Source organism: Physcomitrium patens, chromosome 2 (assembly GCF_059467195.1).
Source record: "Physcomitrium patens ecotype Gransden chromosome 2, ASM5946719v1, whole genome shotgun sequence".
NCBI lineage: Eukaryota > Viridiplantae > Streptophyta > Bryopsida > Funariales > Funariaceae > Physcomitrium > Physcomitrium patens.
Genome location: NC_143411.1, coordinates 21029142 through 21042410, shown reverse-complemented (window position 1 = coordinate 21042410; position 13269 = coordinate 21029142). Strand labels below are relative to the sequence as shown.

The 13269-nt window shown below is 27.4% G+C and overlaps 1 long non-coding RNA gene across 3 annotated transcripts; it reads right to left on the bottom strand.

The window, feature by feature from the left end:
- Positions 1-3090: 3090 nt before the first annotated feature.
- Positions 3091-5375, bottom strand: LOC149989789 (uncharacterized). Of its 3 annotated transcripts, XR_016501814.1 has the most exons (4): positions 5244-5375; positions 4295-4472; positions 3852-3959; positions 3091-3740 (listed from the first exon to the last, which is right to left on the bottom strand). It is a non-coding gene; the product is annotated as an uncharacterized LOC149989789 (long non-coding RNA). The 3 variants fall into 3 exon arrangements; XR_016501815.1 differs by lacking the exon at positions 3852-3959; XR_016501816.1 differs by lacking the exons at positions 4295-4472; positions 5244-5375 and having other exon boundaries at positions 3189-3740; positions 3950-4111.
- Positions 5376-13269: the final 7894 nt, after the last annotated feature.

Here is a 13269-nt window from a genome sequence, read left to right as displayed (position 1 = left end):
TATAGAATTAAACCTATGAATGCAATGTGAATAAATCCATCAAGATATTGGAAAGGATATAACCTTAAATAAAGCTTGACTTGTTGCAAAAATCCTCAAAATTTTGATCTTATTCCATCAAACTTCTTAGGCATACTAATCCTTGTCCTTGTCATACTTATAGAAGCAAAACTCTCTAAATTTGGTTGTGAGGTCAATCTACTTGTTTCCTTCAATTGCACAACTTCTTAACATAGACTCTGAACTTTTTCCATAGGCATAGAAATAGTACCTCTATAATTCACATTGAAAATAGGTGAGATTTTTATTTTTTAGAATATTGACAAGTTCATGAAGATCTGCAATAGTTGTAAATCTATTCTCACTTCTACTAAGAATAGCATCCATAATTTTTTCCTTCCATAGATAACTCAAACAAATTCAAAAAATTAAATTAGAAGAAAATAATCCATAACCTCTAATATTAAATGAAAACTTCTACAAAAAAAGATAATCCACTTTCTTAAGAAAAATATCAATGTTAGAAAACAAGATTTTTTATTTGAAGGTGGATAGTCTATAACCTTCAAAAGATAATAATAGAAGTGGAATAATCCACTTATTTCTAAAATAAGAAAAAATAATAAATTAGTGATTTTTTGAAACTATCAAGGATATGAATCTCAAAAAAAGAAATCCTTAATACACTCTTGTGTTACTAAAAAGAACTAGAAAGTCACTCAAAGATGATATAATATTGAACTAAAATAGCTATTGCCAAAAATAAGAAGACTAAAAAATCTTGAAATAAGACTAAAGACTAAAAAGGCATTGAAAGGACTGAAGAAGACTTTACTTTTGCCTCCATATATATTCTTAATTACGAGCTATGTGGTAATATCCTAAAGGACCTCCAAAACGTGTTGACTTTACAAGACACGTATCTTAACTTACAAAACAAGTTTTTTATGTATACACTATATAGTTAGCTTGTTTGGCAAGCTACCAATATGTGGTTAACTTATTAATCAAGTTTTTAATCTACTAATCAATTTCTAACTCATGTAAAATCAAAGCAAGGTCTATGAAGTTTATAAGAAGCTTTTTTAGAAAATATTATGAAATAATTTACTTTAACCTACTTCTATTCAATAATATAGGTAAATATTAAAATAAATATGTATGTCTATGACAATTAGATTTCTTTAGGTATTATCTTGGCTTAGTCATTTTTATTGAAAATATTGCAAAGACTTTGAATCAAATAATATAATATTATCTTTATACTATCAATAAAAGATTTTTTTAATAAATTTAAAATATTAAGAATATTTATCATTTTCTTTTTTTATCTATATGATGAAACAATTCTAGCTATTTCCTAACAAACTATACTATGGAACTATCATCCAACCATTTTTACTTATTCTTGTTATATTGTCTTACAATAGTGAATAAGATTATAAGCATTTGTAGTGACATGTTTGCTTACTCCTGAATCAAAGAACTAATTATATTCTTCATATGCATCCATTATGGCCATTGCTACCTTAAAGAAATTTGTTTCTTTGTCTCTTGAGCTTTCTCCATCCTCTTTCAAAGTTAGATTTATACACTTCATCTTTACTACCTTTTACTCTTGATTCTTTTAAATTTGATAGTGCTTCTTGTATTTCTAATAACTTATGTCTTTTGCAAAGTGTCATTTTTCTTTAGAAGTATAGCACTTGCTATTCTTTGGTTTTCAGATTACTGTCAAGAATCTAAATATTTGTAAAGTTTTTGAAACTTTACAATCTCTACCTCCTCTTCAAACTTTTGCATGCCACAAATTCCTCTACAAATTTCTTCCTACAAAAGTATACTAACAAGTGTTTTAAAGTCAAGCATTTCTATTTAAGCAATAATGCCTTAGACAAAGGTTTCAAGGCTATCAAGAAGTGCACTATCAACAAGTGCATTAAGACAATCAAGATTGGTATTATCTATCTCACTTCTTGTTTGACTACAATCTCCTTCATCAATGTTTTCTATGTCACTATACTAAAATATCTAGAATACTAATTCTATATTGTGAATATATTCTATAATTAAGTTCTAACTATTGCAATAAAAATATAAGAGCCACTTACAAAATCATCCATAGAAACATCTTTCACTACTATTAAGTAATAATTGAAACACTTAGTAATTTCTTCATGAGAGGCACCATATCTAATACTAATTTCATCGAGGCAGCAGTTCTTATTCTCTGGCCCAGGCTGCAACCATTCAACAACCCATTCATATCAGATAGTTAGAACAAGCTCTGGTCCGCTGTGAACAAAAGGACTATGACTTCACAACCAAAATCAGTAGAAGTGATTATGTAATATAACTGGAGAAAAGAAGAGTCCTCAAAAAAACATAGGCTTGTTTTCTTACAACTAATCTGTGATGGATTAGACGACAAAAGAAAAGTTTCATGAATCCCATATTTTGTTTTTATACAGGTACAATAGGGAAGATGTATCCGCACCTTGCAATAGTATTTAATCTTGTTGTAGTAGAGGTAATCAGAGATAAACAAGAGGGCATGTTTTCGGTTGACAGCAAGCCACTGCTTCATGACGGATTTATCATGTGTAGGTAAACGAATGCCATAATGAGAATTGTGTGGCCTTTGTGCTATGCCACCTGGATTATCCCCTGGAATGACTTCTCTTTCAAAGAGAGTACAGTACACATGTAGCTACTGCAATATACTCTTGAAAGCAGAACTGTGAACCCTTACACCAACCACGTAGAATGTAAACTTGTGACTGGTAGAATCTCCTCAATTCATTGAAATAAATAAGGAAGATCACAACTAAGTGTTGAAGGCATACTTGAGCCCCTTTTCTCTAAGAAACACGCGATATTTCAGGAGGCATCTTCTCGCGGTTGCGATTTTGCCCATGAGGGCCAAGATCATCGGAGCTGTTGTAATTAACACATCAAACAAAGTCATCATCCTCATTTTTTTTATTTTTTTATTTTAAGGAAAAACAAAAAAAAAAAAAGGCACAGGAAAAGGTGACGCAGTCGAATGGGAAGTTTCACAAACTGGAGACGTTGAGTGACTTTCTTAAAAAGAAAACAGAGTTCACAGCTGCTCTAAAGGTTTGTTCGGAGAGTGCCAAGAGTGAAGAGGCTTCAATTTTCCAGACTTTAAGAAATGACGTCAAGCATTGAAGCCTTACTTCTCACAATACTTTTAACTCAAAGGCCACTTATGAAGATGGCGTTTTAAGAACATACATGCTGAATGCTACCAATCTTGATTTCCTGTCCTCGACTACAAATCCTAGTCGATTTAAAGCATAAAACCGAAAAATGTACAGTGTTCAACGATGTGCATCCCGAGCTGTTGGTATGGGACGTTAAGACATGAAATAAACCTGCGGGAGGATGTATGGATAGTTTGAGAACCTAACCGTCTACAAAACTCATGTGAGCGTTAAACAGATATCCATAGGTGAAGCTAAAGTTATTTAGAGGTATGCATCTGCATCAGTGGGTGAGTTGAACACAATACATGACCAAGCTGAGTATTAAAACGTGCAGCATAAGAAAAGCGCCCCCAATATGAAACACTCTGTATAACCATATACATGAAAGATCTATGGCCTGAGGGCACACGATTCAGATAATAGAGTGAAGTACTATTTGTCTGAATCCATGAGCGCATTCGTAAGAAGACGTCGCTCGGCATCAACCATTTCAGTTCTTCCCCAAAAGACCTGCAAAACAGTCATTAATATCAGCATCTCAAACACACCCATTTACGGCGTGAGATATGCATGCTGTTCTCAATGCTCCCTCAAGATGGAAACAGTCCATAAGAAAATCACCGCTTGGCTACGAATCTCTCTGTCGATGAATACAGAGGAGTTCCAGACACTCTTCAATTCTGCCCGTTTGGAGGCATGCACGAAGACAGAGTACAGACCTTCGTATCCCTGCTCAATTATGAAATTGGGATGAGCACCATTTCCCTAAAATAATCTTCAGCTTGTTGTCGATGAAAACGACAAAGTTGGGGCCAGTTATGACCCAAGCGGCTCCCAAAATGTCCATCAGCCATGGAAAGTACGATACAGGTGTGGGAGCAATTGGAAGATGATCACATTCTTGCTTCAATCTCAATGATTACTGAACTTTCACGAGTAATATAGCTCGAATAATATAGGGTTACAACTTCGCAAAGAATACTTAACCCGCATCGAGTTCAAATCGGAACAAATTTTATATACAATGTTGAAAAATGCAAAGCATTAATAGAAAAAAATCATACCTCAAAAACTTCTCTCATATTTTTTCAAAGGGTGGAATGCCCGCAGTCAAAAACATAAACGCAATCTTCGGCTGTAGTTCTGGGCTGGGTCGTTCTGAAAGGAAATCCTGCGAGATTACTCGCATGGCAAGCTACTCGTCCGTCCAAGGCCTGGAGGGAGCTGCCTGAGAAAACAAGTCTTCACACACATTTGTGCCAAACAAGTCACACGGGTTGAGGTTCATACTACGTGGAGACTTGTTAAGGTTCTTCGAAGTTCAGAGCAGCACTGAGATACACACCATTAGCAAGACTCCCACAAGAAGACACGATCTCTGTGAGTTTCTCCCCCGCTGCCTGTCTCTGAACTACTAAAACCTTCGAACACTTTGCTTGAAATTTCAGTTTACGCCAAAAAAAGCATCACAGAAACAAACAAACAATGGTTTGTTTGAATTTTCACTGCTCAGTGAGGGAATGTTTACCCTCCCATGGATGTTTTATCGCTAAGACATATCACGAATTGTTTCACCATTACAATGAATCTTTCGTCTTGACATAGCTATTCAAACATGAAAGAACAATATCTATTCATACTATCAATAGTAAAATTCTAGTGCCTAATATCGTCCCAGACCAAATTCACCAGTCGAAAAAGACACATGATCATTGTTTTTAGCTTGAATCAATCGGCACACGAAATTCCGATCGTCACAACCACTAGCATTCAGTCATTCGCAATTTCCATACAGATGTGGAGTGTGAAATCACGTTCAGGAAATCCAAAAATTAATATCTACAAAATTAATTACTAAAAACAAGTGGGGCTGACAGGAACAACTCTCACACACCGCAACCGAATAAGAAATCTTCACGGCAGGCATCCGTTGAGATCACGTCGTCATCTCTAAAACCTCCAACCCCATAAAAAAGGAACCCATCAGAACATAAAACCACCACCAACACTCACCGATTTTCGATTCGCAACACGAACCATATGGAAAGAGCAACATGCAGTCGTCAGACTTTACAGCTTACCAGACTTGAAGCAAAAAAATAACCTCTTAGACCCCACCCAGAAGACTATCGATGACCATCCTTCCAGCGTTTGGAACGATCAAGGGGACAGACGCGGTACTAGCTTGCTAGCAGCTTCTTCGCCTGAAGCACAAGCAGATAACGTGGACAGATCTCAACTGTCAGGTGCATTGGAATGTTCCAATCTCAGCTTTCGGAACTGGGGCCGCGGACCATCCGATGTCCACAGGGATCCAGCAAGTGTGGGATTCGAACTTGGGGTCCGATGTGCGATACAACTCGCCGACAGTTTCAGGGTTTGGAGATCAGAGGTGGAGTTCGCATAAATTCACACGTGATCCTCTACAATTGAAATTGATCGCAGCGAATAAGAGATACCAATTATACCAAACATGATAATTAAGTTCACTTCAAACCAAATCCATAAAGTCAACTCCAAATCCAAAAGTCTTCTCTGTATCTCTAAATCTAAGAACTTCTAGACCATTCTCATAATACCATTGAAATAGTAGATTCGGATAAGGGATTAGGTCCTCTCAAATTTGCAAATCTAAATTTTTTTGTAGAGCATTTAGATTCTACCATTGTAATTGCAGATCTTGAAAATGCAAGGTAAGTCCATTAAAACTCAAAGAAAAAAAGTGAAAATGCTCAAGGACATCCAAGTAATCCTAAACCTTAAATCCTATAATCTTCAATACTAACCCCTATATCCCAAAATCCTATTATCTTATATCTTGAATTCTATAATTTTATAGCCCTAAACCTTTCAAAACAAGAAAGTAGGTCAAGTCAAAATTTTAAAATAAAAAGTCAAAACTTTGTAGAATATCTTTGTAATTCCAAATTCTAAAATTTGAAATAAAAAGTCAACTTTTTCAAAGATACCTATAGAATCCTAAATCCTAAAATCTTAAATAAAAATCATCTTTTTCAAACATACTTGTGTAATCTCAAATTCTAAAACTTGAAATAAAAAGTCAATTCTTTCAAGCACATCCATATAATTATATATATTAAAACCTAAATGTTAAACTTTTGTAGTAAATTGTACATGGACTTATAAGTCTTATGCATTCAAATAATCTTAAGTTAGTTATTCTTTCTAAAATACTTTATTTAATTTTAACATATTATTGTCTACAAGTACCAAGATAGGAGGAAAATATTGTTTGAGATTATTTATTTATTTTAATAAAACTTAAATGTTGCTGCTACAATGTTAAGCCAACAAATTCTTTGTTTTAAAATAAACTTTGATTTATGTTCTTTATTATTTTGTGGTTTTATAATGGTTGTACTTATTTAGGTCATTTAGCAAAATTCAAAAGTAATAGAACACTAATAGATGTGTAAAGGCATCTTGCATATGCCTTACTAATATATTTTCGGTTTGTTTGGTTTAGCACCTGTACAAATAAAAGTATTTTTTTTAAAATTTTTATAGTAATTTTTTCAATGCAATAATTTCAATTTTTTTATTAAATTAAAACTTAGTTATTATTGCATAGACTTAAATTAATATAAGCAAATAGATTAATGAAAAAAAATTACTTTGGATCTCAAAATTAAAATTTATTTGTATAAATCTGATTATTTGATAATATTTTGTGAGTGCAATTAATTGATCTAAGATTTATCAATTAGTTATCTAATAAATTTGTGATTAAGTTGAAGTTATTTTATAGAATTTTTGACTTAATTCAACTAAAATGTATTTATTATGAAAAAACCATGTGCTTTGAGACTCTATTAGCTTCATTAGTATAGTGCATATTAACAATCAAAAATAAAAGCTTAAGTAATAAAAAACTTTCAAAGCTTAAATATGGCATTGATGGCATTGTATAGTTAAATCACTATTACTCAAGGTATATTTGATTTTTTGTTTTGTTTAAGAGAAACACCTAGCCCTCTAGCATAAGTTGTATAAAAGTCATAAAATCTTAGATCATGCCTTGTCATGGACTATTCCATTAATTTTTTTAAATCTTAAATCCTAAACTTGGTATAAACAAGATGATATTATGAATCAATGATTTTATTATTACAATATAAACTAAATTTAATTTTTTTTAATAAAATTCAAAACTAATTACTTGGTTGTTGCATCATACACAAAATTAAAATTCAAACATGTTCTTAACAATCTTAATGTGAATGGAGTAATAATTTAAACTAATTATTATACAAATTTAATATAAACTCAAACTAATACTAATTATTTGAATTCTATAATTTGAAGAATACATACTTCAAACAAATTATATCATTGCTATAATATAAATAGGATCATTGCTATACGTTTTATTATATAATATCTCCAATTATGAATATTTGAATAAGATTTTGATTATACCATTGAAATCAAAGTATCAAAAAAAATATATTAGATTACATCAAAAGTTAAAAATTAAAAAGTTAAAACTTCACATGATACCTTGTAACCAAATCAAATTAAAAACTAGTTATTTGATTATTGTAGTATAAATAATATTAAATTTTAAACTAACTCCTAATAGTCTCAATCTTAATAGAATGATACTTTGAATGATACTTTGAATGTAAATAGGATCTAATTCAAAACTAATTACTTAAATGTAATTATGTAAATGCAGTATGATTTAAATTATTTATTTTATTTTAAAATATAAATAGAATCAAAGCATATATTTGATTAGATTATATTTCAAAATCTAAGAATTTTTATAGAATTTTAAATATAATAATAGAATCACAACTATATAAAATATGAAGGTAGGTGAAGTTAAAAGTTAAAAATAATAAGTAAAATTTCCATAGAATACTTTTGTAATCCTAAATCCTAAACCTCATAGGATATCTTTGTAATTCTAAATTCTAAAATAATTTTTTATTTTATTATAATACTATAAATAAAATTATACTTTAAATTTTTTATTTAATTTTTATAATGTGATTAGGATTTATTTTTAAAATATATATTTTACTATTATAATATCAATAAATTTATCTTTTAAACTAGTTATTTGACAACTATAAGATTTATATATACTTTGAACTACTTCATGTCTCTCTCTCTCTCTCTCTCTATATATATATATATATAATTCTTTATCTATGTCTATAACTTTATGTCCTTGTCTTCATGTTTATACTTATGTCCATGTATCCATACCTATATTTATGTCCATGACTTCATGTCCATGTCCATAATTCTATATCTATATATGTGATTTTATATCCATATCCATATTTTTATGTCCATATATATACATATATTTATATTCATATTTATATGTTCACTAATATTCATATCTAAATATAAATTCACAATGGTATATATATTCATTTATATAAATAATAATCTTAGTTAATTTTGAATATATATATCTATATATATATATATATATATATATATTAATTATTGCTTCTATCTCTTTTAAGAAGGGCCTAAGGATTTGTAGTATATTTTATTGTAAAATCTCAAGAATTTTTGCCGTAGCTTAAAGATATTTTAATTTAACAATGATAGCAAGTCAATGTATACTAAAGACCTATATATATATATATATATTTTATTAATATCTTTTTTATTTTTTTACTTTGGCATAAGTGTAGATAAGATCTATACCTTCATGAAGTATTTTTTGGAAATTTTATTATTAAATTTAAGAAAATACAACATTTATAGAATTCAAGAAACTATGAATTAGATTTAAATTTTATTATTTTCTACTATTTCTTATATAAATTTTATATTGATTTTATGTCAATAAAATTAGAAGTTTTAACATAAAAATGTATCTAAATAAATTAAAAATTTATAAAAAATGTGAATTAAGAATTTATAGTTTTAATTAAAAAAATTATGATTACAAATTAATATAAAATATCATGCATGATCTTTTGGATTAATATCTTAAGTTAACAAAAAAATTATATAATACATAAATTAAAAGAAGTTCAAAAATAATAAAAGATCAATACAAATAACTATTGTAACGAACAACCTCAATTTTATATTGGCAACAAATAATGATTACTTCATTGTAATATCAAGACTATTTGTCTTTGTAACAAGCTAGATGGCCATAAACTTGGATCATTTCTTTTTTGCAAATAAATCAATCATGTTGTATATTAATTATACCTATCAAAGTCTATAAAAATCCATCTTGTATTCTATGTGTTCTTTCTTAAGGCATACAAGACAATGGATATATTATGAAGAAGACAAATGCCACTTCTTCTTGTAGAAATAGACAATAAGAATTTGAAATAGTAGAAATCTTAGACTTAAGGCAATGCCAAAATATATTAAAATATTATATACATTGGTGTGGATATAATATTAGTAAATATACATGAAAACCATCTAAGAATATTGGAATTACAATAAAATAGATTGATGTTTTCATTGATAATATTTATCAAAACTAAGTTAAAAAATAAAAAAATTATTTATTATAAAATGAAGCATATTCAATAAAAATTGTATTCTATCTTCTATCTTTTAATGAATTTTTCTTCAAATGGATGAAAAGATACAATGCATTTGATATCACAATCTTGAAAGAGACTCTTGATGTTTGATAATATTATAGAGGTAAGAATGGCTCTTAATAATATTCCAAATATATTATTTGAAAAAAAAATTTAAGGCCTCAACAATGATTAAATAACAAGATGGTCTTCTTGTCCTAGTATGAGACACTATTGATTGTTGAAAGAACATATTAACTATCTTCAAAATTAATAAAGATCAAATTATATAGCAAATACAATTTGCTATATCTTAATTTTTTTCAATATATGATCATTGTTCCTTGTAGAAATTGTTCCTAAAAGAAAAGATAATATCATAAATATATTAATACTAATAAAGATAAGATGTATTACATAGAAGCAAGTAGAAGTAAATTTGTTATTATCTTATAGAGAAGCTTTTAAAAGCTCCATAGAGGCAAATTTGACTTTTTAAGTATTTATAGGTGATTGATATGTTAAAAATTTGGCCAATAAATTGGCCTCATGTTGCATATATTGATCATTTGGTATACAAATTGGCTATGTAATATACAAATTAGAAACTTGCCATACAAATTGGACATGTATCAAATGACCTATAAAATATAATTTTTAAAATTAAATAGTATACATAGAGGCAAGGATAAGGCTATCCTCACTCTTCTCAACACCTTTCTTATATTCTTACTTTAGGTCAAGAATCTCAAGTCTTTATATATATGATAATAACTATTTTAGTTTCTATTTTATATTTATTTTTTAAAATTCTAATTTCTTTATTTGAATGTTACAAGAATGTTTTTTTTTTTTTTTTTTAAATTTTTTTTTTGTTATGATTCATGTTATTAATAAAACTACATATTTTTTTAATTATTTATATATAAAATCGGATTTTTAGTTGATTAAAATTGATTCTATTATCATAAAAAATTACTGAAATAAAAATAAATTCAAATTGATAATAAAATTAAAAAATATCTTATATATTTTTATATTTTATTTTAAAATATTTATAGTCATTTTTAAGATTAGATAAAAATAAGTTTTACTACTTTAAGAGGCTATTATAAAAAAAATTGGGCAAGATTTGAAAACTTGACAAAATTTCTAGGTTAATTTGGTAATTTTAAATACCATAGAGGAATCTAAAATACAAAATAATTAGTTTTTTTAATAGAAAATAAGAGAATTAATAACTAATATAGTCTTTGCAAGAAAAGAGATACACATATCTCCTGAGGATTGTACCACCTTGTATATAAGTAGGAAAATAAGCCTTGATGAGGTTCAAATCCTTGATCTCTTAAGCAAGTTATCACTGAGATAAAAATATATTCATTCAAATATTCTATTATTTATTTTTTATCTTTAAATTATTATAACTTATTCTTAATAATTTTAATTTTAATTTTTTTATATCATTTTTAAGATAAAAAATTAAATTTATCTGAAAGTTTATTTTTTATTTTTTATTTTTTATTGAATAAAAATCTAGTATAAAAAATTATATAAAATATAGCTAGTTACATAAAGATTCTCTTGAATTAATGTCATTGCACTTTAATTACTATTAACTTATAATTTCTACTATTACAAGAAAGTATATAAAACAATCTATAAAAAAATATTATATATAAAAGGCATGGATGCTATATATCATGTTTTTATTAATATGTATTCTTTTTTCTCATCTATAGATGACAAATCATAAGACATAATATTATAGAACCAATTCTCTTATCATCTCCAATAATTAAATCAAATATTTTAAAAACTTAAATCTATCAATCACATTTTATTAGAAATAGAATTCAAACTTAACATATTATAAGTGCTATTCTACTATTCTACTAATCACTCTAATTTCAATACCTCAAACTATCACTTGGATGTCCCAAACTTGAGAAAAATGATTTACATCATTGTATTCTAATTCCTTCAACCTTAAAATCTTATTATTGCCAATTTAAGTATTTTTTTGTATTAAAAATATTATATTTTTTTCTAATATATTAAAAATATACCTATTAAATATTATTTTAATTTAAGATTTCAATTACTAATTATACTCTAAAAAGCCAACTCCTTAAGTCGTTGCCAAATATATGTAGAATTTAAAGATTTCATCTCTATACAACAAATAAAATTCAACTCTCTTCCAAAAAAATCATATAATTATTTAAATAAATATTAAATAACTATAATATGTTATAGTTTTAAATTAATTTTTAATCACCATATTAATCTATGATATAATAAAGTTAAAAGCTTTCAAATAGATTCTAACTACTATTCTCTACATTTGACTCAATGTTGTTTAGTATGGTGTCAAATCCATTTTTACAAATGCATATAATATGAAAGTATTTTTTTATGTATCAAATTTAATAATGAAGGTTTGGATATACATATAATATGCCACATTAGAGAAAATATAATAGTGTTATATGCATTAATGACTAATACAAGAATCATTTATATTGGAATATAACTTTCATTCAATTTAAAATATAATTATTCCATCTAATTTCTTTCTTTGAAGAAAAATCTATAAGATGCAAAGAAACATCTATTTTGGAAGTTACACAAATAAACACTCTACATACAAGTTCTCTATACAAAATTTAAATGCTTAAATATTACAATATTTTTAAATAAAGTAAAATAAATAAAAATAGTCGTAGACTAATACTAAAAGTTTGTCTACAAGAGTGCTAAGATTATTACAATTCATTAGATATAAGATGATTAAGACTAAATACTAGGCTTCTAACAAATCTTTTAAGCATTGTTACTTCTAATCTAACTTCTTTCAATATCACATATAGCATTCTACAAGATCTATTGCAACATCCAACTAAAAATTAATTTATTGTCAATAAAATCATCTCTTAGTTTATCTTTGTAGATGCCTATACCTTTTTGTTCTTAATATATGCATATAATATTCTATATATATATATTATTCTATCATCTGACTAATATTTCTTTTTATTACTTGCTCTAGATGATTGCGCCTACTTACAAATATATTACATGCCCAAGAAATCTATATCCATTTTTGTATAATGTGAATTTTTGCTTGAGAATGCATTAGGCACCTAGCTATGGAAGGTAAATAGAAAATCCAATAACAAGATCCTACCAAGTCTAATAGAATCTTGAATAAATTCTTGTTAAACCTTAGCAAACTTAATAAAACTTCAACTAATCTAAAAGAAATTTAAAAGAAATTATTAAAGAAATATAAAGAAGTTTTAATTTATTATCAAATATAATATTAAAGAAACCTTAAAGAAATACTAAAATAAAAACCTTAAAAAAACAACAAGAACCTTAAAGAAATATTAAAATAAAAATCTTTACTAACTTATTCAATTGCTTCAAAAATCAGCTAGTGTGCAAATTTCAAAGTCTAAATAGCCTTCAATAATTTTTCTTCAATCAAA